General features: G+C 39.9%; 2 non-coding genes across 2 annotated transcripts; both read left to right on the top strand.

Annotated features, from left to right (window-relative positions):
* The first annotated feature begins 1985 nt into the window (after positions 1–1985).
* Positions 1986–2057, top strand: TRNAQ-UUG (transfer RNA glutamine (anticodon UUG)). Its single transcript has one exon. It is a non-coding gene; the product is annotated as a tRNA-Gln (tRNA).
* Positions 2058–2122: 65 nt separating this feature from the next.
* TRNAQ-UUG (transfer RNA glutamine (anticodon UUG)) lies at positions 2123–2194 on the top strand. The gene has a single exon. It is a non-coding gene; the product is annotated as a tRNA-Gln (tRNA).
* Positions 2195–22908: the final 20714 nt, after the last annotated feature.

Raw genomic sequence — 22908 nt, 5'->3', positions numbered from 1 at the left:
GAAGAATAAAATATTTGCTCAACACATCAAGGAATACGTGTAGGATATTGGCTTGACGAACTGAGAAATATAGGAGGGCTCGACATATTGTGTAAGGGGGTCGAAATTAGATGAAGTGTCCAAAGATAGTGTATGTTTGTTTCTGATTTGTTCTTATACTTGCATTTGTAGTTATGTTGTTATATTTTAATTGCATCCTTATGATAGGAGTAACGTACATATAATGTTATATTATGCATGTGTTGAAATTCACTAAGCTTTGTGCTTACCATTTCCCTTAAAAACTACTGTTTCAGGATCGTCAGGTATAAAGGATTGCAATGAATGATTGTACACACTGGCTCGACTTAGTATTGTTGGGGTTTTATTACCACATTTAATAAATGATTCTGATTGATTTTGGGATTTATAACTTACAAATGAGTATTAATGATTTATATTGGCTTTGGGCTTGATTTTGGAACTTTTTAATAATAAAGTTAATGTCCTGGTTTTAATAAATATTTTTTTAAAAAGTTTAAATTCATTACAAATTTTGGGACGCTACATGGTTTTAGCATCCTTATTGTGCATTATATATATGACGGGTATTGAGAGTGTCTGTGACAAATGAGTGATTCCTTAAAGGACAAATGATCAATAATCCTAGTTTGAAGGGAACGATTGCCTTGAGTTTGACGAAAGCAATTTCCTAGACTCACAAGTTATAAGCTTAAGGATGAAATTTGAACTCCATTGCATGGGAGTTACGGTAATGATTATATGGTTCTCTATATGAGAGGTTCCTTTTATATGATCTTTTGTGGTCATAAATTGATTCATCTGGAGTCAATGGCAACAAATTGGATTAGCGTGAAACGTTAATTTGGATATAGCCTTAGACCATTGTCTCTTAGAATGAAAGAGACTTATTTGAAAGTAGTGTATTGGGTTGGGTTAGTTGCATGTGCATTGCATCTTTGATTATGATCATATCTACTCTTAAACTTACAAAAAACTATTATAATTTTTTTTTGGGATTGCTTACCACTTTTGACACAGATCAGTTAATTATAAAGATAAAAATAGACATTTTAGTTATCATCATACAACGAATGAGAAGGCAAACGGGCAACAAGTTGCGCCGCTAAGCCCCTTTGTATGGTAAATCCAACTCTTTTGAAGACTACATCCATAGATCTAGGGAATATAACATTGCTATGCATGATCCGTTGTAGTCTACTAAGAAGCTCCACCGCATCCGGCGCAAGTAAGTCAAACGTATCAAATGCAAATGGTATGAACGCGTGTTGATTTTCCATACACGGTTTCTCATGTTTGGTGACCTTGCATGTAGCAACTTTTAATGCAGCTTGTCCCGCCGTGAAACCCCCGACTCTCAAACTTACGAGAGGGGAAGTAAGGTCCACACATGCGTGTTTCCCTCCAACCCATCCAAAAAATGGTTTTCGAAATGAATTGTGATACAAAAAAATGGTTATGAAAAATGTTTGTTATTTTTAAAAGGGGTTTTTTCAAATGTTCTAGGGAATCTAGACATAGGACTCGGGTTATTACCGGTACTCAATTCCATTCCATAGTTTGATTATCACATTATTCATTAGACTATCTAAATCTAAGATGCTACTTTGGCATATACTCATAGATAAAGATGAAACTTAGGATAGCAAGTTTGGACATTTAGAAGATCATATATTTGTGGTTCATCTTAACCTATTGTAATGATATTGAATGGAATACTCCCCTGCCTAATTAAACTAAAACTATTGTTTTGATTTCTAACCATCGCACGAGAAGTGTTACAGCAATCATTAAAAAAATTAACAAATTATCCATTAATATAATTGGATGTATGTTTTATACTACGTTGTAGAAAAGCCGAAGAGACAAATTGGGGAACAACCGGACAAAGCAAACATATTGAAGTATAAAAGCCAAATAAGACATCAGTTTATTATGATTTTAGGTAAAACCGTTCCACGTACGGTTCTATGGTGTAGTGGTTAGCACTCTGGACTTTGAATCCAGCGACCTGGGTTCGACTCCCGGTAGGACCTCTTTTATTCAATTTTTTAATAGATTTATGTATATATATAATCTATAACAAAGCGTTAACACACAAGGTTCTATGGTGTAGTGGTTAGCACTCTGGACTTTGAATCCAGCGACCTGGGTTCGACTCCCGGTAGGACCTTTTTGTCATTTCTTTATTCTTTAGAAGAATTATTACTTAAAACTTAATATATTCAAACCGCAACACAATCTAAATTTGCTATTGGCGGATAGCCGGATACAAGTCATCATTAATCAAACTTAAAATCTTAACTCTTAACTTCTTAAGGCTTGAAATATATGTTCAAATAAGTTTTTATTTAACATATATGTTCAAAATATTTCCAAGTTTTTCGTATCTTTTAGTCAAACTTAAATCTCCATCAGAAAAACTAACGCATCATGTTGTTACTATTTTCAGATCAAATAACTTTTCATTTAACATATATGCTCAAAATATTTCTAAGTTATTCGTATCTTTTAGTCAAACTTGAATCTTCATCAGAAAAGACACGTCGAGCTATCAAATCTAGTTTGAACTTAGACTAAAACTAAAAATATTTCTAAGTTATTTGTATTTTTTAGTCGAACTTGAATCTGCTGTCGAAAGCCCAAAATACTCATTGAACTATGGAATCTGGTTTGAGTTGAGTGTAAATGATTGTTTGATATGTCTCTTATTCAATATAGTAAAATGTTGGGTCTAACTCGGTCACATTCAAATTGTTTGATATCACACTTAGAAGTTTCTGACTCGGTCCAAACTCCTCTAATATGTATGTTACTCGGTCAGAGTCATGACAATATCTAACTAAGTCAAACCTTGACTCAATCAACCATAATCAAATAACCTCTCACATAGGTATGATCATGACTCATGCACTTACATCATATGTTATTATTATTATTTTATACAACACGTCATCATAAATTCAAAATATTAAAATCAAAGTGACTCAAACCTTAGTAATTCAATTTTAGAGTGTTTTATTGTAACTTTCCAAAAATTAAGACCAAAAATTTTAATTTTTAAAATAATAAAATCATCATTCAAAACGTGTTCATAAAACCATAATACAATCATAGTATGACTGTCACACCCCCGAACCAGACGGCGGAAACGTCCGAGGGCTCGTGTGACTTAAATTGAAATATCATCACAATGAATATACATGAAACATAACATAAACATCCCCATACATTACAACCGTCATTGTTCACTTCCAGTACATTGTTTACATTACATAATCCATAGCATAAATTGTTTGAGAGTCACAAAACATAACATCCTAACACACTTGGTAATTTTCTTCAGCTTATCTGTTACCTGAGAATACAAGTTATTTTGAAAACGGTCAACATATATAATGTTGGTGAGTTCATAAACAGGTTTGATATGAAAATGTTTTGTGTAGTTTGTAAAACCCAGAAAATCCGATATTTTCTGAAAAGACAATTGTTTACGAAATAGGTGTGATGATCCATAAGTATATGTGTGAATGTTTTCAAAACGTATAAAAGTAGTATGTATCTCATAATGAATTCTTGTATTATAGTTATCGAAAGTAAAAATGAATAATGTTATTCCCCCGGAAAACCCGATGTTTTCCGATATAAACCGTATGATCGTTTTGTTTTAATGTATCGTCACAACGAATGAATATGATTTCCCATGATTACTTAGATGGTATTGAATCTCTATATGAGTCGTTATAACCATGCATAATAATGACTATTTCGTCTGTCTTGGCATTCTAGTGAAATCCGGTATTGAATTTAAGATTTTGTCACCCTAGACTGGCCGAGTCTAACTGTAGCGAACAACTTAGGTATGGGAGAGTCACCCCCGTATAGATCTATACACAAACTCTCGCTCTCCCTCCAGGAGACTTTGATTATAACTACAGACTACGACCGACACTTATTGGTGTCCCCCGTTATTACTCACTAAATCCAAATGAAATTGAATAACCTTGTTTAACGACCTGATTTATGTTTACTTGAATAAAAGGTAAGCCTAACAGACGAAGAAAAGAGGACTACGGGGGCCCACTAATCACGTATGTTGTTATAGGCTGTCGAGTATGCGACGGACACGTTAGCCCATCACACATATGATTGATTTGGACCTTACTAGCAATGCAAATGGGCCACTACGGCCTAATAGCATGTAAAAGCCATTGAGGGTCCATTAGGCATGTAATTGGGTCACCTGAGGCCCAATAAACATGTGTATTTATGTTGGGCCCAAAAATCATGATATTGGGCCACAAAGGCCCAATAACACGAAAAAAGGTATTTGAGTCTAACCATTGAATCATTTATGATTTATCGAGTTTAAGTTCGTATTGTTGATATTTTTGTTGTCTACTAAATGTTTATTCACAATGTTTAAAAAGAAATAACTTAACGTTCGAATTATAACGAAGCTTTAGTTATATATATATATATATATATATATATATATATATATATATATATATATATATATATATATATATATATATATATATATATATATATATATATATATATATTAAAATCATGCGTTATAAACTTGATATTTTTAACCTAAACATTCATAAATGTTTATTTGGCCCAAAAACATTTAGATTGACCATTTTGGCCCCTTTTTCTTTAAAAATGGCACTTTTAGTCCCTTTTTATGAAAATTGACATTTTTGGTCCTTAAACCATTTCTCTTGACATTTTCCACCCAAACTTTATTTGAATAGAAATTTTAGCCCAAAACTATTGCATTTGTCATTTCCAGCCTTTATTTGTAAAAAGTTTACATTTTTGGCCCAAATTCCGTAAGTTTTACAGTTTTGACCCCAAAATCAAAAACTTTGCATGTTTAGTCCAAATTTGGTGATAAACTCATTTTTAACCCCTGAAAAAGTTTATTCACATTTTAGACCCATAGTTTGTTATATTTTCCAATTCAGCCCCTCAAAAACCTCATTTTTTTGCAACCTTGGGCCCAAAACCCATTAGGCCCAATTTTAAGCCCATTAAGCTAAAATTTATGTTTTTGACCCTTTGAAAAGTGTTATTTTCATAGAAATAAGCTTTTATACAAATAAACAACCTATAACCCTCATAAAACCGACAATTTACAATTTATACCCAATCTTTGTTATTTTTGCAAAAATGACACTTGTAAGGTTCTTTTGGTTTTGTTTTTCACTTTTTAAACTTAAGGACCCTTAGATCTATGATGTATATTGTTTATTATGTTTTTGTTTATGATTCTTTCACCCTTTTTGCTATAGATATCGAAATATAACAAATATTACATATTATCACAACCAGAAACTAAAGAAGTCACATATAGCATGCAAACACACATAGATCATCACATAATACTTGTATTCTCCTCCCAAAAACAAGTAAAAACCAAAAACAAGGGGGTATGAACTCACCTTGCTTAGTTGTTTCGGTTTTGAAGAAGATGTGAAGAAGATTTTTGGTCTTGGCAAGCCTCCTTGAGTTGATTTCGAACTTAAGAAGCTTCTAAGGTGTTCATGGAGTAAAGTTTTGTAAGAAAGAATTCTAGATGTTGTAATGGAAGAAGATGTTTGTGTTTGATAACACTTACCAAAGATTAACAACACTTGATGAAGATCCTTGAATCCAAGCTAAATTTTCAAGATTTCTTTGAAGGAAGAAGGAAGATGATCTTTGAGAGTAATGTAGAGAGTTTGTATAATGTGTGTGTGTGTTCCTTCCTTCGGCCGTAGATAAGAAGAGGGGAGAGAGGAGAGAAAGGATTGAAGTGACAAATGTGGATGTATGTTGGACCATGCATGTTTATTTGGTGTATAATAAGAAGGTGGCACATAAAAGTCAACCCTTCTTATTCTCTCTCTTTTTTTATAATGGGCCGAGAGAGAGAAAGAAGAGAGATGGAATGGGCCTTAAATTCTTGGTTCTAATAATAGGAGGCCCATTTTGATGGTTTTCGACCCATTAGACCCTTAGGAGGGTTTACGGCCCAATTAGAATGAAAGAATGGGTTTCACGGCCCATTGAGGTTTATTAGGTTTGTTATGGCCCAATAAGGCCCATTAAGGTAAACCAATTCATTTTGGATTCATTATGGACCAAAATGTTAAGTTTCATGGAAGTGGGTCCAATTAGGGCCCATTTAAGGGTCCTAAGCCCAAAATAGTCAAATTGGAAGTTTATTGGTCCATTAGGCCCAATAAGGAAATCCTAGTCCATAATGGACTTAAACCGGAATTTTTAGGGTTTCCAATCTTTTGTTGACCATTTGAAGTGTTTGTATAGAGTGTTTGATGAAATTTTGTTGTCATTGTATAAACATCATGCATACTTTCAAGTTTTAGACACAAATGTTACTCTTGTTAATGTTTACAAAAACCTTAGAATTCCTAGTTGTGACATCATCCCCCCGTTAGAGGGAATTTCGTCCCGAAATTCTTTTTGAAGCTAGATTTGAGAATGCGCGAATAAGTGAGGGTACTTTTGCTTTATCTGGTCTTCGCGTTCCCACGTGAATTCCGGTCCATGTTTTGCGTTCCACCGAACTTTCACAATCGGAATGCGACTTTGCTTAGTACGCTTCACTTCCCTGTCCATGATTTCAACTGGTTCCTCGATAAACAGGAGATTCTCGTTGATTTCGATTTCTTCCAATGGGATGACGAGAGTTTCGTCGGATAAGCACTTCTTCAAATTGGAAACATGGAACACGGGGTGTACACTGCTGAGCTCGGTAGGTAGCTGCAGTCTATAAGCCACTGGACCAATTCGGGCAAGAATCTCGAATGGCCCAATGTACCGTGGGTTTAGTTTTCCCCGTTTCCCGAAACGAATCACCCCTTTCCAGGAGAGACCTTTACCAACACCCGATCCCCGACTTGAAACTCCAAGGGCTTTCGCCGTTTATCAACGTAGCTCTTCTGTCGGTCCCGTGATGCTTGAAGTCGAGCTCTGATTTGAACTATCTTCTCTGTCGTTTCGCGTATGATTTCTGGTCCTGTTAACGCATTGTTTGGTGTCTGTCTTGTTGCTAGTTGAGTGTCGCCTACCTCAGCCCAACACAACGGTGATCTACATTTACGACCATATAATGCTTCGAAAGGAGCAACTTTGATGCTTGTGTGATAACTGTTGTTGTACGAAAACTCAATTAAAGGTAAGTGGGTATGCCACGACCTTCCGAAGTCTATCACACATGCCCAAAGCATATCCTCAAGCGTTTGAATGGTTCGCTCACTTTGACCATCCGTTTGTGGGTGGTAAGCAGTGCTCATGTCGAGTTGTGTTCCCATAGCCTTTTGAAGTGATTGCCAAAAGCGTGAAGTGAACCTACTATCCCGATCTGAGATGATAGATATTGGCACTCCATGGAGTCTCACAATTTCCTTGATGTAGATTCTTGTTAGTCGCTCCATCTTGTATGTCTCCTTTATTGGCAGGAAATGGGCGGATTTTGTCAACCTATCAACTGTTACCCATATGGCATCCATTCCATCGATTGTCTTGGGTAATTTGGTCACAAAGTCCATGGTAATCCTTTCCCATTTCCACTCGGGTATTACTGGCTGTTGTAATAGTCCCGAGGGCTTTTGGTACTCTACCTTCACTTTAGAACAAGTGAGGCACTTACTAACGTAAGTGGCAATCTCTGCCTTCATGTTTGGCCACTAATAATATTGCTTGATATCCAGGTACATCTTATCTGAACCCGGATGGATGGAGTATCGTGTCTTATGAGCCTCATTCATGACTACCTCTCTGAATCCCCCAAGTTTTGGGACCCAAATTTGGTTCATGAAATAATATGTTCCATCCTCGTTGACTTTGAAGTTCTTTTCCATTCCACGTAACGCTTCGCTTGTTCTGTTTTCTGTTTTCATGGCATCAGACTGGGCTTCTTTGATTTGCGAGAACAGGTGGGATTGAATGGTTATTGAAAGAGTTTTCACACGATGATTTGAGTATTCTTTCTAACTCAAGGCATCTGCTACCACGTTAGCCTTGCCTGGGTGGTACTTGATTTCGCACTCATAATCGTTTAGCAGCTCAACCCATCTTCGCTGCCTCATGTTTAACTCCTTTTGATTTAAAATGTGTTGGAGACTCTTGTGGTCAGTGAAAATGGTGCACTTCGTACCATAAAGGTAGTGCCTCCAAATCTTCAAAGCAAAGACCACGGCTCCCAATTCGAGATCATGGGCGGTATAATTCACCTCATGTGTCTTTAGTTGTCGGGATGCATAAGCTATCACCTTCCCACGCTGCATGAGTACACAGCCTAAACCCTGATTCGAAGCATCGCAGTAAACTAGGAAGTCCTCAGTCCCCTCTGGTAATGATAGTACTGGTGCACTACAGAGAGCTCGTTTCAGAGTTCGGAAGGCAACCTCCTGCTTTTCTGTCCATTTAAATCTGTGTAAGCAGGGTAAGTGGCTTGGCTGTTCTGGAGAAGTCCTGAATGAATCTTCTGTAATAGCCTGCGAGACCCAGAAATTGACGAATTTATGTGGGTGTCGTTGGGACTGCCCATCCTTCAATGGCTTTGATCTTAGAAGGGTCCACATGTATCCCTTCTTGGATGACGACATGCCCTAAAAAGTTTACGCTACGGAGCCAGAACTCACACTTAGAGAGTTTTGCGTAGAACTTTTCAGCTCGCAGGGTTTATAGGATTTGTCGGAGATGTCGACTATGTTCCTCTTCGCTTCGTGAATAGACCAGGATATCGTCGATGAAAACGATGACAAAGTTGTCGAGGAATGGTCGGCATACTCGATTCATCAGGTCCATGAATGTGGCAGGGGCATTCGTTAGACCGAAGGGAATTACAACAAATTCATAATGTCCACAGCGAGTTCGGAAAGCGGTTTTGGGGATATCCTCTTCCCGGACCTTGAGTTGGTGGTAGTCGGATCGCAGATCTATCTTAGAGAAGTAGTTTGATCCTTGAAGCTGGTCGAACAGATCGTCGATTCGTGGAAGTGGGTAGCGATTCTTAATAGTGAGCTTATTCAGTTATCTATAATCGATACACATCCTAAAGGATCGGTCCTTTTTCTTAACAAAGAGGACCGAAGCTCCCCAGGGTGAGAAGCTAGGTCGGATGAATCCTTTACTCAAGAGTTCGCTGAGTTGGCTTGACAGTTCTTGCATCTCTGCAGGAGCCAACCTATAGGGTGATTTGGCAATGGGTATAGCTCCTGGAACAAGGTCAATTCGGAACTCGACTTGTCTTTCTGGGGGTATCCCCAGAAGATCTTCAGGAAAGACATCCGGGAAATCGCAAGCCACTGGGATGTCTCGAATATTGACCTCTTCCTTGGACTTATCCACTATGTGAGCCAGAAACGCCAAGTCATTCTTTTGTAGACACTTATGTGCCTTAATGCACGAGATAAGACGAAGGTTCGTACTGGGTTTGTCTCCGTATATAATTAGGGTTTCGTGATTAGGGAGATGAAGGCGAACGACCTTCTCGTGACACATAATTTCGGCATGATGGGGGCTCAACCAATCCATGCCGATAATCACATCAAAACTCCTAATAGTTACAGGCATCAAGTTTATTTGAAAGGCGTGGTGATTTAAGGTTAGGGTACATCCTACGTAGATTTCCCCAGTTGATTCTGTTTTCCTATTAGCCATTTCCACCGTAAAGGTTTCAATAAGCTTCTGGGGTTGTTGTTTTAGCAAATGTTTGAATTTATTACTCACAAAACTTCGCTCTGCCCCGATATCAAACATAATGTATGCATATGTGTGGTTAAGGAGAAACGTACCAGTGACAACATCGGGATCCTGAACCACTTCTCGTTGACCCATGGTCAGCACTCTCCCTGCTCCTCCATTCCCTTGATTGTTGACATTGGGGCAGTTTCGACGGAAATGCCCAGTCCTTCCACATCCATAACAGGTGTGGCTAGCCCCAACGTTTTTGCCGTTTTTGTTAGTGTTGTTGTTGTTGTTGCGGTTGTTGTTGTTGTTTCCTTGTTGCTGGTTCTGGGGAGGATAGGTCCTACAGTATTTTGCCGTCTGACCCTTTTGGTTGCAACTAGTACAATGCATCTCCCTGCATTCACCATTGTGATGGAGGTTGCACTTGTTGCACTTTGGGAGATTCCCAGAATACTGTTTAGGGGCACTTGGGGTGATGAGGCTGGAGCATGTGGTGTGGAGGGAACTTGGGTGGTTGCAGCATGAACTGTCACTGTTTGTTGTTTCTTTGACGACTCTGAGCCTTGTCGTCCCTTCCTCTTGTTATTCTTTCCTTTCTTGTTGTCACTCTCCTTCTTGCCTTCAGTTTCCCCTACCTTCTCGCCCTTCTTGTTGTTGTGGTCGTATAGCTTCTTGGCCAACCTCTTGGCACTGTCAAAGGTTTCAGGATTCGCAGCAATCACGTTTCCTTGAATTGGGGGAGTTAATCCCCAGATGAATCGTTCGATTTTCTTCCCTTCCGAAGTAATCATGCCAGGGCACAACAGAGACAGTTCGCTAAACCTTGATATGTAGGCATCGATGTTGGAGTTTCGGACAGTGAGGTTCCATAATTCTTGCTCCATTTTCTGAACCTCGCCACGCGGGCAGTATTCAGCCATCAACATTTCCTTTAATTCCGTCCATGGCATGGCATTAGCCACCGGAAGAGTCATAGCCTCCACATGTCCATTCCACCAGGTGAGAGCTTGATCAGCAAATGTGCATGCTGCAAACTTCACCTTGACTTCTTCAGGGCATCCACATATCTCGAACACCGATTCCACCTTTTCAATCCATCTCTTCAGGGTTATCATTCCCCCAGTGCCATTAAAGGTCCGTGGTTTGGCGTTGGTGAAATCTTTGTAAGAGCATGTCTTGGTAGGTCCTTGGTTCATCCCGTTGTTTGAACTTCCGGCCCCCTGCCCGTTTCCTCCACCATTGTTCCCATTGTGGATTTGCGCCATTGCTGCTGTGACTGCAGCAGATACAGCTGCTTGAAACGCAGCTGAGTTGATTTTCGGTGGTGTCGGTGGTTGATTGTTTCCGCGGTTTGGTCTTTGTGGCATCTTGTTGTTATGGAACGGAAAGATGTTGAGTACGTATTGTATTAGGTTGGGAATTTCGTGAGTCAATTTTTGCATTTAAGTGATTCCATATATTTACACCAAACAATAAGAGTATAAAACACATAGCAGATCACAACATCACAAATAAACACATAATATTTTCCACTAATAATATCCGCACTTTGATACATGAAAATTTGCTCTAAGGAGCATACATAAGGGTACAAAGTTCGGCAGCATAACAACTCTATGAGTAGTGTAATAACTTAAACATGGAGTCGGTAGTACATAACATGGTAAGCATAAGAGAACATAGCACCAGTAGGGGGGTCTACTGATCCGGAGTGCTCCGAGATGTGTCGGGTGGTGGGGCTGATGATGTGGATGCGCCCTGAAGACGCGCAACTTGTTGTTCTGTGGCTCGTAGTCGATCCTCCCAAATTGCTTGACGTACATGAAAGTTATGGATTACTTCCCGAGTTTCTCGTTCCGCTCTTGCCACTGCGGCTCGCATCTGGTTTAGCTGCTCGACTGTGTCCTGGGCTAGGTCGCCGGTGTTTCGCAACCTCCTCACCCTAACAGGAAGTGCTCGGTCAGCTGGCCCTCCATCCATCAGATCATAGAATTCCCTTGCCATGCCGTACGGGGGTCGCTGACCTTGCTGACAACTCCATCTCCAAATGTCAACTCCCCATGGGGGTGTAGGGCCATTAGGGCCCATCCGATGTGCTGACACCCTAACTGGAAATGATGGGTTGATGAATACAGACTCTGCGTCCGAGTCATCATCACTACTGTCGCTAGATTCTTCCCCTCCAGAGTCAGCCACAGGCTCTGCAGGCCCGTCTTCGATCCCAACCTCCTGTTCTTCCTCAGACTCCTCTGCAGGTTCCTCTTCAGGTTCCTCCTCAAGCCATCCGTTATTCCCCTGATTAGGGAAATACGGATCTCCAGGAAGATGGAAACCAACCATACTGACTGCAAGAGGGTATATAATTAAACCATTATTAATCCTAAGATATTTTTAGTTGTTATAAATATTGGGTTGATGTTCTCCTCTTGTTTAACAAGAGGGTATGCCTTAGGTTTACTGACCATCCCGATCGCCCCAGGGCATGTGATAGTCGTATTCTGAAGAAATGAAGTTGATCAGGCTACATTTATCCCTAATACAACTGTAAACAGTCCTGACTTAACCGAGACGTCAGGTTTTCCCAATCATCTTCTTTAATTTGTTATTATGTTCATTTTTCTAAGTCGACAAGTAAGAGTGTTTATTATTATGTTTTATTCGTTTTGTTCAGAGTTATTAAGTCCCTCTTTGGGTTTATAGTTGCATATCAATGTGTGGTAAGATATGCTAGTTCACTATAAACAGAGCTCTGATACCAACCTGTCACACCCCCGAACCAGACGACGGAAACGTTCGAGGGCTCGTGTGATTTAAATTGAAATATCATCACAATGAATATATATGAAACATAACATAAACATCCCCATACATTACAACCGTCATTGTTCACATCCAGTACATTGTTTACATTACATAATCCATAGCATAAATTGTTTGAGAGTCACAAAACATAACATCCTAACACACTTGGTAATTTTCTTCAGCTTATCTGTTACCTGAGAATACAAGTTATTTTGAAAACGGTTAACATATATAATGTTTGTGAGTTCATAAGCAGGTTTGATATGAAAATGTTTTGTGTAGTTTGTAAAACCCAGAAAATCCGATATTTTCTGAAAAGACAATTGTTTACGAAATAGGTGTGATGATCCATAAGTATATGTGTGAATGTTTTCAAAACGTATAAAAGTAGTATGTATCTCATAATGAATTCTTGTATTATAGTTATCGAAAGTAAAAATGAATAATGTTATTCCCCCGGAAAACCCGATGTTTTCCGATATAAACCGTATGATCGTTTTGTTTTAATGTATGGTCACAACGAATGAATATGATTTCCCATGATTACTTAGATGGTATTGGATCTCTATGTGAGTCGTTATAACCATGCATAATAATGACTATTTCGTCTGTCTTGGCATTCTAGTGAAAGCCGGTATTGAATTTAAGATTTTGTCACCCTAGACTGGCCGAGTCTAACTGTAGCGAACAGCTTAGGTGTGGGAGAGTCACCCCCGTATAGATCTATACACAAACTCTCGCTCTCCCTCCAGGAGACTTTGATTATAACTACAGACTACGACCGACACTTATTGGTGTCGCCCGTTATTACTCACTAAATCCAAATGAAATTGAATAACCTTGTTTAACGACCTGATTTATGTTTACTTGAATAAAAGGTAAGCCTAACAGACGAAGAAAAGAGGACTACGGGGCCCCACTAATCACGTATGTTATTATAGGCTGTCGAGTATGCGACGGACACGTTAGCCCATCACACATATGATCGATTTAGACCTTACTAGCAATGCAAATGGGCCACTACGGCCTAATAGCATGTAAAAGCCATTGAGGGTCCAGTAGGTATGTAATTGGGTCACCTGAGGCCCAATAAACATGTGTATTTTTGTTGGGCCCAAAAATCATGATATTGGGCCACAAAGGCCCAATAATACGAAAAAACGTATTTGAGTCCAACCACTGAATCGTTTATGATTTATCGACTTTAAGTTCGTATTGTTGATATTTTTGTTGTCTACTAAATGTTTATTCACAATGTTTAAAAAGAAATAACTTAACGTTCGAATTATAACGAAGCTTTAGTTATATATATATATATATATATATATATATATATATATATATATATATATATATATATATATATATATATATATATATATATATAATCATGCGTTATAAACTTGATATTTTTAACCCAAACATTCATAAATGTTTATTTGGCCCAAAAACATTTAGATTGACCATTTTGGCCCCTTTTTCTTTAAAAATGGCACTTTTAGTCCCTTTTTATGAAAATTGACATTTTTGGTCCTTAAACCATTTCTCTTGACATTTTCCACCCAAACTTTATTTGAATAGAAACTTTAGCCCAAAACTATTGAATTTGTCATTTCCAGCCTTTATTTGTAAAAAGTTTACATTTTTGGCCCAAATTCCGTAAGTTTTACAGTTTTGACCCCAAAATCAAAAACTTTGCATTTTTAGTCAAAATTTGGTGCTAAACTCATTTTTAACCCCTGAAAAAGTTTATTCACATTTTAGACCCATAGTTTGTTAAATTTTCCAATTCAGCCCCTCAAAAACATTATTTTTTTGCAACCTTGGGCCCAAAACCCATTAGGCCCAATTTTAAGCCCATTAAGCTAAAATTTATGATTTTGACCCTTTGAAAATTGTTATTTTCATAGAAATAAGCTTTTATACAAATAAACAACCTATAACCCTCATAAAACCGACAATTTACAATTTATACCCAATCTTTGTTATTTTTGCAAAAATGACACTTGTAAGGTTCTTTTGGTTTTGTTTTTCACTTTTTAAACTTAAGGACCCTTAGATCTATGATGTATATTGTTTATTATGTTTTTGTTTATGATTCTTTCACCCTTTTTGCTATAGATATCGAAATATAACAAATATTACATATTATCACAACCAGAAACTAAAGAAGTCACATATAGCATGCAAACACACATAGATCATCACATAATACTTGTATTCTCCTCCCAAAAACAAGTAAAAACCAAAAACAAGGGGGTATGAACTCACCTTGCTTAGTTGTTTCGGTTTTGAAGAAGATGTGAAGAAGATTTTTGGTCTTGGCAAGCCTCCTTGAGTTGATTTCGAACTTAAGAAGCTTCTAAGGTGTTCATGGAGTAAAGTTTTGTAAGAAAGAATTCTAGATGTTGTAATGGAAGAAGATGTTTGTGTTTGATAGCACTTACCAAAGATTAACAACACTTGATGAAGATCCTTGAATCCAAGCTAAATTTTCGAGATTTCTTTGAAGGAAGAAGGAAGATGATCTTTGAGAGTAATGTAGAGAGTTTGTATAATGTGTGTGTGTGTTCCTTCCTTCGGCCGTAGATAAGAAGAGGGGAGAGAGGAGAGAAAGGATTGAAGTGACAAATGTGGATGTATGTTGGACCATGCATGTTTATTTGGTGTATAATAAGAAGGTGGCACATAAAAGTCAACCCTTCTTATTCTCTCTCTTTTTTTATAATGGGCCGAGAGAGAGAAAGAAGAGAGATGGAATGGGCCTTAAATGCTTGGTTCTAATAATAGGAGGCCCATTTTGATGGTTTTCGACCCATTAGACCCTTAGGAGGGTTTACGGCCCAATTAGAATGAAAGAATGGGTTTCACGGCCCATTGAGGTTTATTAGGTTTGTTATGGCCCAATAAGGCCCATTAAGGTAAACCAATTCATTTTGGATTCATTATGGACCAAAATGTTAAGTTTCATGGAAGTGGGTCCAATTAGGGCCCATTTAAGGGTCCTAAGCCCAAAATAGTCAAATTGGAAGTTTATTGGTCCATTAGGCCCAATAAGGAAATCCTAGTCCATAATGGACTTAAACCGGAATTTTTAGGGTTTCCAATCTTTTGTTGACCATTTGAAGTGTTTGTATAGAGTGTTTGATGAAATTTTGTTGTCATTGTATAAACATCATGCATACTTTCAAGTTTTAGACACAAATGTTACTCTTGTTAATGTTTACAAAAACCTTAGAATTCCTAGTTGTGACATCATCCCCCCGTTAGAGGGAATTTCGTCCCGAAATTCTTTTTGAAGCTAGATTTGAGAATGCGCGAATAAGTGAGGGTACTTTTGCTTTATCTGGTCTTCGCGTTCCCACGTGAATTCCGGTCCATGTTTTGCGTTCCACCGAACTTTCACAATCGGAATGCGACTTTGCTTAGTACGCTTCACTTCCCTGTCCATGATTTCAACTGGTTCCTCGATAAACAGGAGATTCTCGTTGATTTCGATTTCTTCCAATGGGATGACGAGAGTTTCGTCGGATAAGCACTTCTTCAAATTGGAAACATGGAACACGGGGTGTACACTGCTGAGCTCGGTAGGTAGCTGCAGTCTATAAGCCACTGGACCAATTCGGGCAAGAATCTCGAATGGCCCAATGTACCGTGGGTTTAGTTTTCCCCGTTTCCCGAAACGAATCACCCCTTTCCAGGAGAGACCTTTACCAACACCCGATCCCCGACTTGAAACTCCAAGGGCTTTCGCCGTTTATCAACGTAGCTCTTCTGTCGGTCCCGTGATGCTTGAAGTCGAGCTCTGATTTGAACTATCTTCTCTGTCGTTTCGCGTATGATTTCTGGTCCTGTTAACGCATTGTTTGGTGTCTGTCTTGTTTCTAGTTGAGTGTCGCCTACCTCAGCCCAACACAACGGTGATCTACATTTACGACCATATAATGCTTCGAAAGGAGCAACTTTGATGCTTGTGTGATAACTGTTGTTGTACGAAAACTCAATTAAAGGTAAGTGGGTATGCCACGACCTTCCGAAGTCTATCACACATGCCCAAAGCATATCCTCAAGCGTTTGAATGGTTCGCTCACTTTGACCATCCGTTTGTGGGTGGTAAGCAGTGCTCATGTCGAGTTGTGTTCCCATAGCCTTTTGAAGTGATTGCCAAAAGCGTGAAGTGAACCTACTATCCCGATCTGAGATGATAGATATTGGCACTCCATGGAGTCTCACAATTTCCTTGATGTAGATTCTTGTTAGTCGCTCCATCTTGTATGTCTCCTTTATTGGCAGGAAATGGGCGGATTTTGTCAACCTATCAACTGTTACCCATATGGCATCCATTCCATCGATTGTCTTGGGTAATTTGGTCACAAAGTCCATGGTAATCCTTTCCCATTTCCACTCGGGTATTACTGGCTGTTGTAATAGTCCCGAGGGCTTTTGGTACTCTACCTTCACTTTAGAACAAGTGAGGCACTTACTAACGTAAGTGGCAATCTCTGCCTTCATGTTTGGCCACTAATAATATTGCTTGATATCCAGGTACATCTTATCTGAACCCGGATGGATGGAGTATCGTGTCTTATGAGCCTCATTCATGACTACCTCTCTGAATCCCCCAAGTTTTGGGACCCAAATTTGGTTCATGAAATAATATGTTCCATCCTCGTTGACTTTGAAGTTCTTTTCCATTCCACGTAACGCTTCGCTTGTTCTGTTTTCTGTTTTCATGGCATCAGACTGGGCTTCTTTGATTTGCGAGAACAGGTGGGATTGAATGGTTATTGAAAGAGTTTTCACACGATGATTTGAGTATTCTTTCTAACTCAAGGCATCTGCTACCACGTTAGCCTTGCCTGGGTGGTACTTGATTTCGCACTCATAATCGTTTAGCAGCTCAACCCATCTTCGCTGCCTCATGTTTAACTCCTTTTGATTTAAAATGTGTTGGAGACTCTTGTGGTCAGTGAAAATGGTGCACTTCGTACCATAAAGGTAGTGCCTCCAAATCTTCAAAGCAAAGACCACGGCTCCCAATTCGAGATCATGGGCGGTATAATTCACCTCATGTGTCTTTAGTTGTCGGGATGCATAAGCTATCACCTTCCCACGCTGCATGAGTACACAGCCTAAACCCTGATTCGAAGCATCGCAGTAAACTAGGAAGTCCTCAGTCCCCTCTGGTAATGATAGTACTGGTGCACTACAGAGAGCTCGTTTCAGAGTTCGGAAGGCAACCTCCTGCTTTTCTGTCCATTTAAATCTGTGTAAGCAGGGTAAGTGGCTTGGCTGTTCTGGAGAAGTCCTGAATGAATCTTCTGTAATAGCCTGCGAGACCCAGAAATTGACGAATTTATGTGGGTGTCGTTGGGACTGCCCATCCTTCAATGGCTTTGATCTTAGAAGGGTCCACATGTATCCCTTCTTGGATGACGACATGTCCTAAAAAGTTTACGCTACGGAGCCAGAACTCACACTTAGAGAGTTTTGCGTAGAACTTTTCAGCTCGCAGGGTTTATAGGATTTGTCGGAGATGTCGACTATGTTCCTCTTCGCTTCGTGAATAGACCAGGATATCGTCGATGAAAACGATGACAAAGTTGTCGAGGAATGGTCGGCATACTCGATTCATCAGGTCCATGAATGTGGCAGGGGCATTCGTTAGACCGAAGGGAATTACAACAAATTCATAATGTCCACAGCGAGTTCGGAAAGCGGTTTTGGGGATATCCTCTTCCCGGACCTTGAGTTGGTGGTAGTCGGATCGCAGATCTATCTTAGAGAAGTAGTTTGATCCTTGAAGCTGGTCGAACAGATCGTCGATTCGTGGAAGTGGGTAGCGATTCTTAATAGTGAGCTTATTCAGTTATCTATAATCGATACACATCCTAAAGGATCGGTCCTTTTTCTTAACAAAGAGGACCGAAGCTCCCCAGGGTGAGAAGCTAGGTCGGATGAATCCTTTACTCAAGAGTTCGCTGAGTTGGCTTGACAGTTCTTGCATCTCTGCAGGAGCCAACCTATAGGGTGATTTGGCAATGGGTATAGCTCCTGGAACAAGGTCAATTCGGAACTCGACTTGTCTTTCTGGGGGTATCCCCAGAAGATCTTCAGGAAAGACATCCGGGAAATCGCAAGCCACTGGGATGTCTCGAATATTGACCTCTTCCTTGGACTTATCCACTATGTGAGCCAGAAACGCCAAGTCATTCTTTTGTAGACACTTATGTGCCTTAATGCACGAGATAAGACGAAGGTTCGTACTGGGTTTGTCTCCGTATATAATTAGGGTTTCGTGATTAGGGAGATGAAGGCGAACGACCTTCTCGTGACACATAATTTCGGCATGATGGGGGCTCAACCAATCCATGCCGATAATCACATCAAAACTCCTAATAGTTACAGGCATCAAGTTTATTTGAAAGGCGTGGTGATTTAAGGTTAGGGTACATCCTACGTAGATTTCCCCAGTTGATTCTGTTTTCCTATTAGCCATTTCCACCGTAAAGGTTTCATTAAGCTTCTGGGGTTGTTGTTTTAGCAAATGTTTGAATTTATTACTCACAAAACTTCGCTCTGCCCCGATATCAAACATAATGTATGCATATGTGTGGTTAAGGAGAAACGTACCAGTGACAACATCGGGATCCTGAACCACTTCTCGTTGACCCATGGTCAGCACTCTCCCTGCTCCTCCATTCCCTTGATTGTTGACATTGGGGCAGTTTCGACGGAAATGCCCAGTCCTTCCACATCCATAACAGGTGTGGCTAGCCCCAACGTTTTTGCCGTTTTTGTTAGTGTTGTTGTTGTTGTTGCGGTTGTTGTTGTTGTTTCCTTGTTGCTGGTTCTGGGGAGGATAGGTCCTACAGTATTTTGCCGTCTGACCCTTTTGGTTGCAACTAGTACAATGCATCTCCCTGCATTCACCATTGTGATGGAGGTTGCACTTGTTGCACTTTGGGAGATTCCCAGAATACTGTTTAGGGGCACTTGGGGTGATGAGGCTGGAGCATGTGGTGTGGAGGGAACTTGGGTGGTTGCAGCATGAACTGTCACTGTTTGTTGTTTCTTTGACGACTCTGAGCCTTGTCGTCCCTTCCTCTTGTTATTCTTTCCTTTCTTGTTGTCACTCTCCTTCTTGCCTTCAGTTTCCCCTACCTTCTCGCCCTTCTTGTTGTTGTGGTCGTATAGCTTCTTGGCCAACCTCTTGGCACTGTCAAAGGTTTCAGGATTCGCAGCAATCACGTTTCCTTGAATTGGGGGAGTTAATCCCCAGATGAATCGTTCGATTTTCTTCCCTTCCGAAGTAATCATGCCAGGGCACAACAGAGACAGTTCGCTAAACCTTGATATGTAGGCATCGATGTTGGAGTTTCGGACAGTGAGGTTCCATAATTCTTGCTCCATTTTCTGAACCTCGCCACGCGGGCAGTATTCAGCCATCAACATTTCCTTTAATTCCGTCCATGGCATGGCATTAGCCACCGGAAGAGTCATAGCCTCCACATGTCCATTCCACCAGGTGAGAGCTTGATCAGCAAATGTGCATGCTGCAAACTTCACCTTGACTTCTTCAGGGCATCCACATATCTCGAACACCGATTCCACCTTTTCAATCCATCTCTTCAGGGTTATCATTCCCCCAGTGCCATTAAAGGTCCGTGGTTTGGCGTTGGTGAAATCTTTGTAAGAGCATGTCTTGGTAGGTCCTTGGTTCATCCCGTTGTTTGAACTTCCGGCCCCCTGCCCGTTTCCTCCACCATTGTTCCCATTGTGGATTTGCGCCATTGCTGCTGTGACTGCAGCAGATACAGCTGCTTGAAACGCAGCTGAGTTGATTTTCGGTGGTGTCGGTGGTTGATTGTTTCCGCGGTTTGGTCTTTGTGGCATCTTGTTGTTATGGAACGGAAAGATGTTGAGTACGTATTGTATTAGGTTGGGAATTTCGTGAGTCAATTTTTGCATTTAAGTGATTCCATATATTTACACCAAACAATAAGAGTATAAAACACATAGCAGATCACAACATCACAAATAAACACATAATATTTTCCACTAATAATATCCGCACTTTGATACATGAAAATTTGCTCTAAGGAGCATACATAAGGGTACAAAGTTCGGCAGCATAACAACTCTATGAGTAGTGTAATAACTTAAACATGGAGTCGGTAGTACATAACATGGTAAGCATAAGAGAACATAGCACCAGTAGGGGGGTCTACTGATCCGGAGTGCTCCGAGATGTGTCGGGTGGTGGGGCTGATGATGTGGATGCGCCCTGAAGACGCGCAACTTGTTGTTCTGTGGCTCGTAGTCGATCCTCCCAAATTGCTTGACGTACATGAAAGTTATGGATTACTTCCCGAGTTTCTCGTTCCGCTCTTGCCACTGCGGCTCGCATCTGGTTTAGCTGCTCGACTGTGTCCTGGGCTAGGTCGCCGGTGTTTCGCAACCTCCTCACCCTAACAGGAAGTGCTCGGTCAGCTGGCCCTCCATCCATCAGATCATAGAATTCCCTTGCCATGCCGTACGGGGGTCGCTGACCTTGCTGACAACTCCATCTCCAAATGTCAACTCCCCATGGGGGTGTAGGGCCATTAGGGCCCATCCGATGTGCTGACACCCTAACTGGAAATGATGGGTTGATGAATACAGACTCTGCGTCCGAGTCATCATCACTACTGTCGCTAGATTCTTCCCCTCCAGAGTCAGCCACAGGCTCTGCAGGCCCGTCTTCGATCCCAACCTCCTGTTCTTCCTCAGACTCCTCTGCAGGTTCCTCTTCAGGTTCCTCCTCAAGCCATCCGTTATTCCCCTGATTAGGGAAATACGGATCTCCAGGAAGATGGAAACCAACCATACTGACTGCAAGAGGGTATATAATTAAACCATTATTAATCCTAAGATATTTTTAGTTGTTATAAATATTGGGTTGATGTTCTCCTCTTGTTTAACAAGAGGGTATGCCTTAGGTTTACTGACCATCCCGATCGCCCCAGGGCATGTGATAGTCGTATTCTGAAGAAATGAAGTTGATCAGGCTACATTTATCCCTAATACAACTGTAAACAGTCCTGACTTAACCGAGACGTCAGGTTTTCCCAATCATCTTCTTTAATTTGTTATTATGTTCATTTTTCTAAGTCGACAAGTAAGAGTGTTTATTATTATGTTTTATTCGTTTTGTTCAGAGTTATTAAGTCCCTCTTTGGGTTTATAGTTGCATATCAATGTGTGGTAAGATATGCTAGTTCACTATAAACAGAGCTCTGATACCAACCTGTCACACCCCCGAACCAGACGACGGAAACGTTCGAGGGCTCGTGTGATTTAAATTGAAATATCATCACAATGAATATATATGAAACATAACATAAACATCCCCATACATTACAACCGTCATTGTTCACATCCAGTACATTGTTTACATTACATAATCCATAGCATAAATTGTTTGAGAGTCACAAAACATAACATCCTAACACACTTGGTAATTTTCTTCAGCTTATCTGTTACCTGAGAATACAAGTTATTTTGAAAACGGTTAACATATATAATGTTTGTGAGTTCATAAGCAGGTTTGATATGAAAATGTTTTGTGTAGTTTGTAAAACCCAGAAAATCCGATATTTTCTGAAAAGACAATTGTTTACGAAATAGGTGTGATGATCCATAAGTATATGTGTGAATGTTTTCAAAACGTATAAAAGTAGTATGTATCTCATAATGAATTCTTGTATTATAGTTATCGAAAGTAAAAATGAATAATGTTATTCCCCCGGAAAACCCGATGTTTTCCGATATAAACCGTATGATCGTTTTGTTTTAATGTATGGTCACAACGAATGAATATGATTTCCCATGATTACTTAGATGGTATTGGATCTCTATGTGAGTCGTTATAACCATGCATAATAATGACTATTTCGTCTGTCTTGGCATTCTAGTGAAAGCCGGTATTGAATTTAAGATTTTGTCACCCTAGACTGGCCGAGTCTAACTGTAGCGAACAGCTTAGGTGTGGGAGAGTCACCCCCGTATAGATCTATACACAAACTCTCGCTCTCCCTCCAGGAGACTTTGATTATAACTACAGACTACGACCGACACTTATTGGTGTCGCCCGTTATTACTTACTAAATCCAAATGAAATTGAATAACCTTGTTTAACGACCTGATTTATGTTTACTTGAATAAAAGGTAAGCCTAACAGACGAAGAAAAGAGGACTACGGGGCCCCACTAATCACGTATGTTATTATAGGCTGTCGAGTATGCGACGGACACGTTAGCCCATCACACATATGATCGATTTAGACCTTACTAGCAATGCAAATGGGCCACTACGGCCTAATAGCATGTA

Source organism: Lactuca virosa, chromosome 7 (assembly GCF_052849685.1).
Source record: "Lactuca virosa cultivar CGN04683 chromosome 7, Lactuca_virosa_CGN04683_v6, whole genome shotgun sequence".
Taxonomy (NCBI): Eukaryota; Viridiplantae; Streptophyta; class Magnoliopsida; order Asterales; family Asteraceae; genus Lactuca; species Lactuca virosa.
The sequence above is the reverse complement of the archived record's forward strand: the minus strand, read 5'-3'. Positions and strand labels throughout refer to the sequence as shown.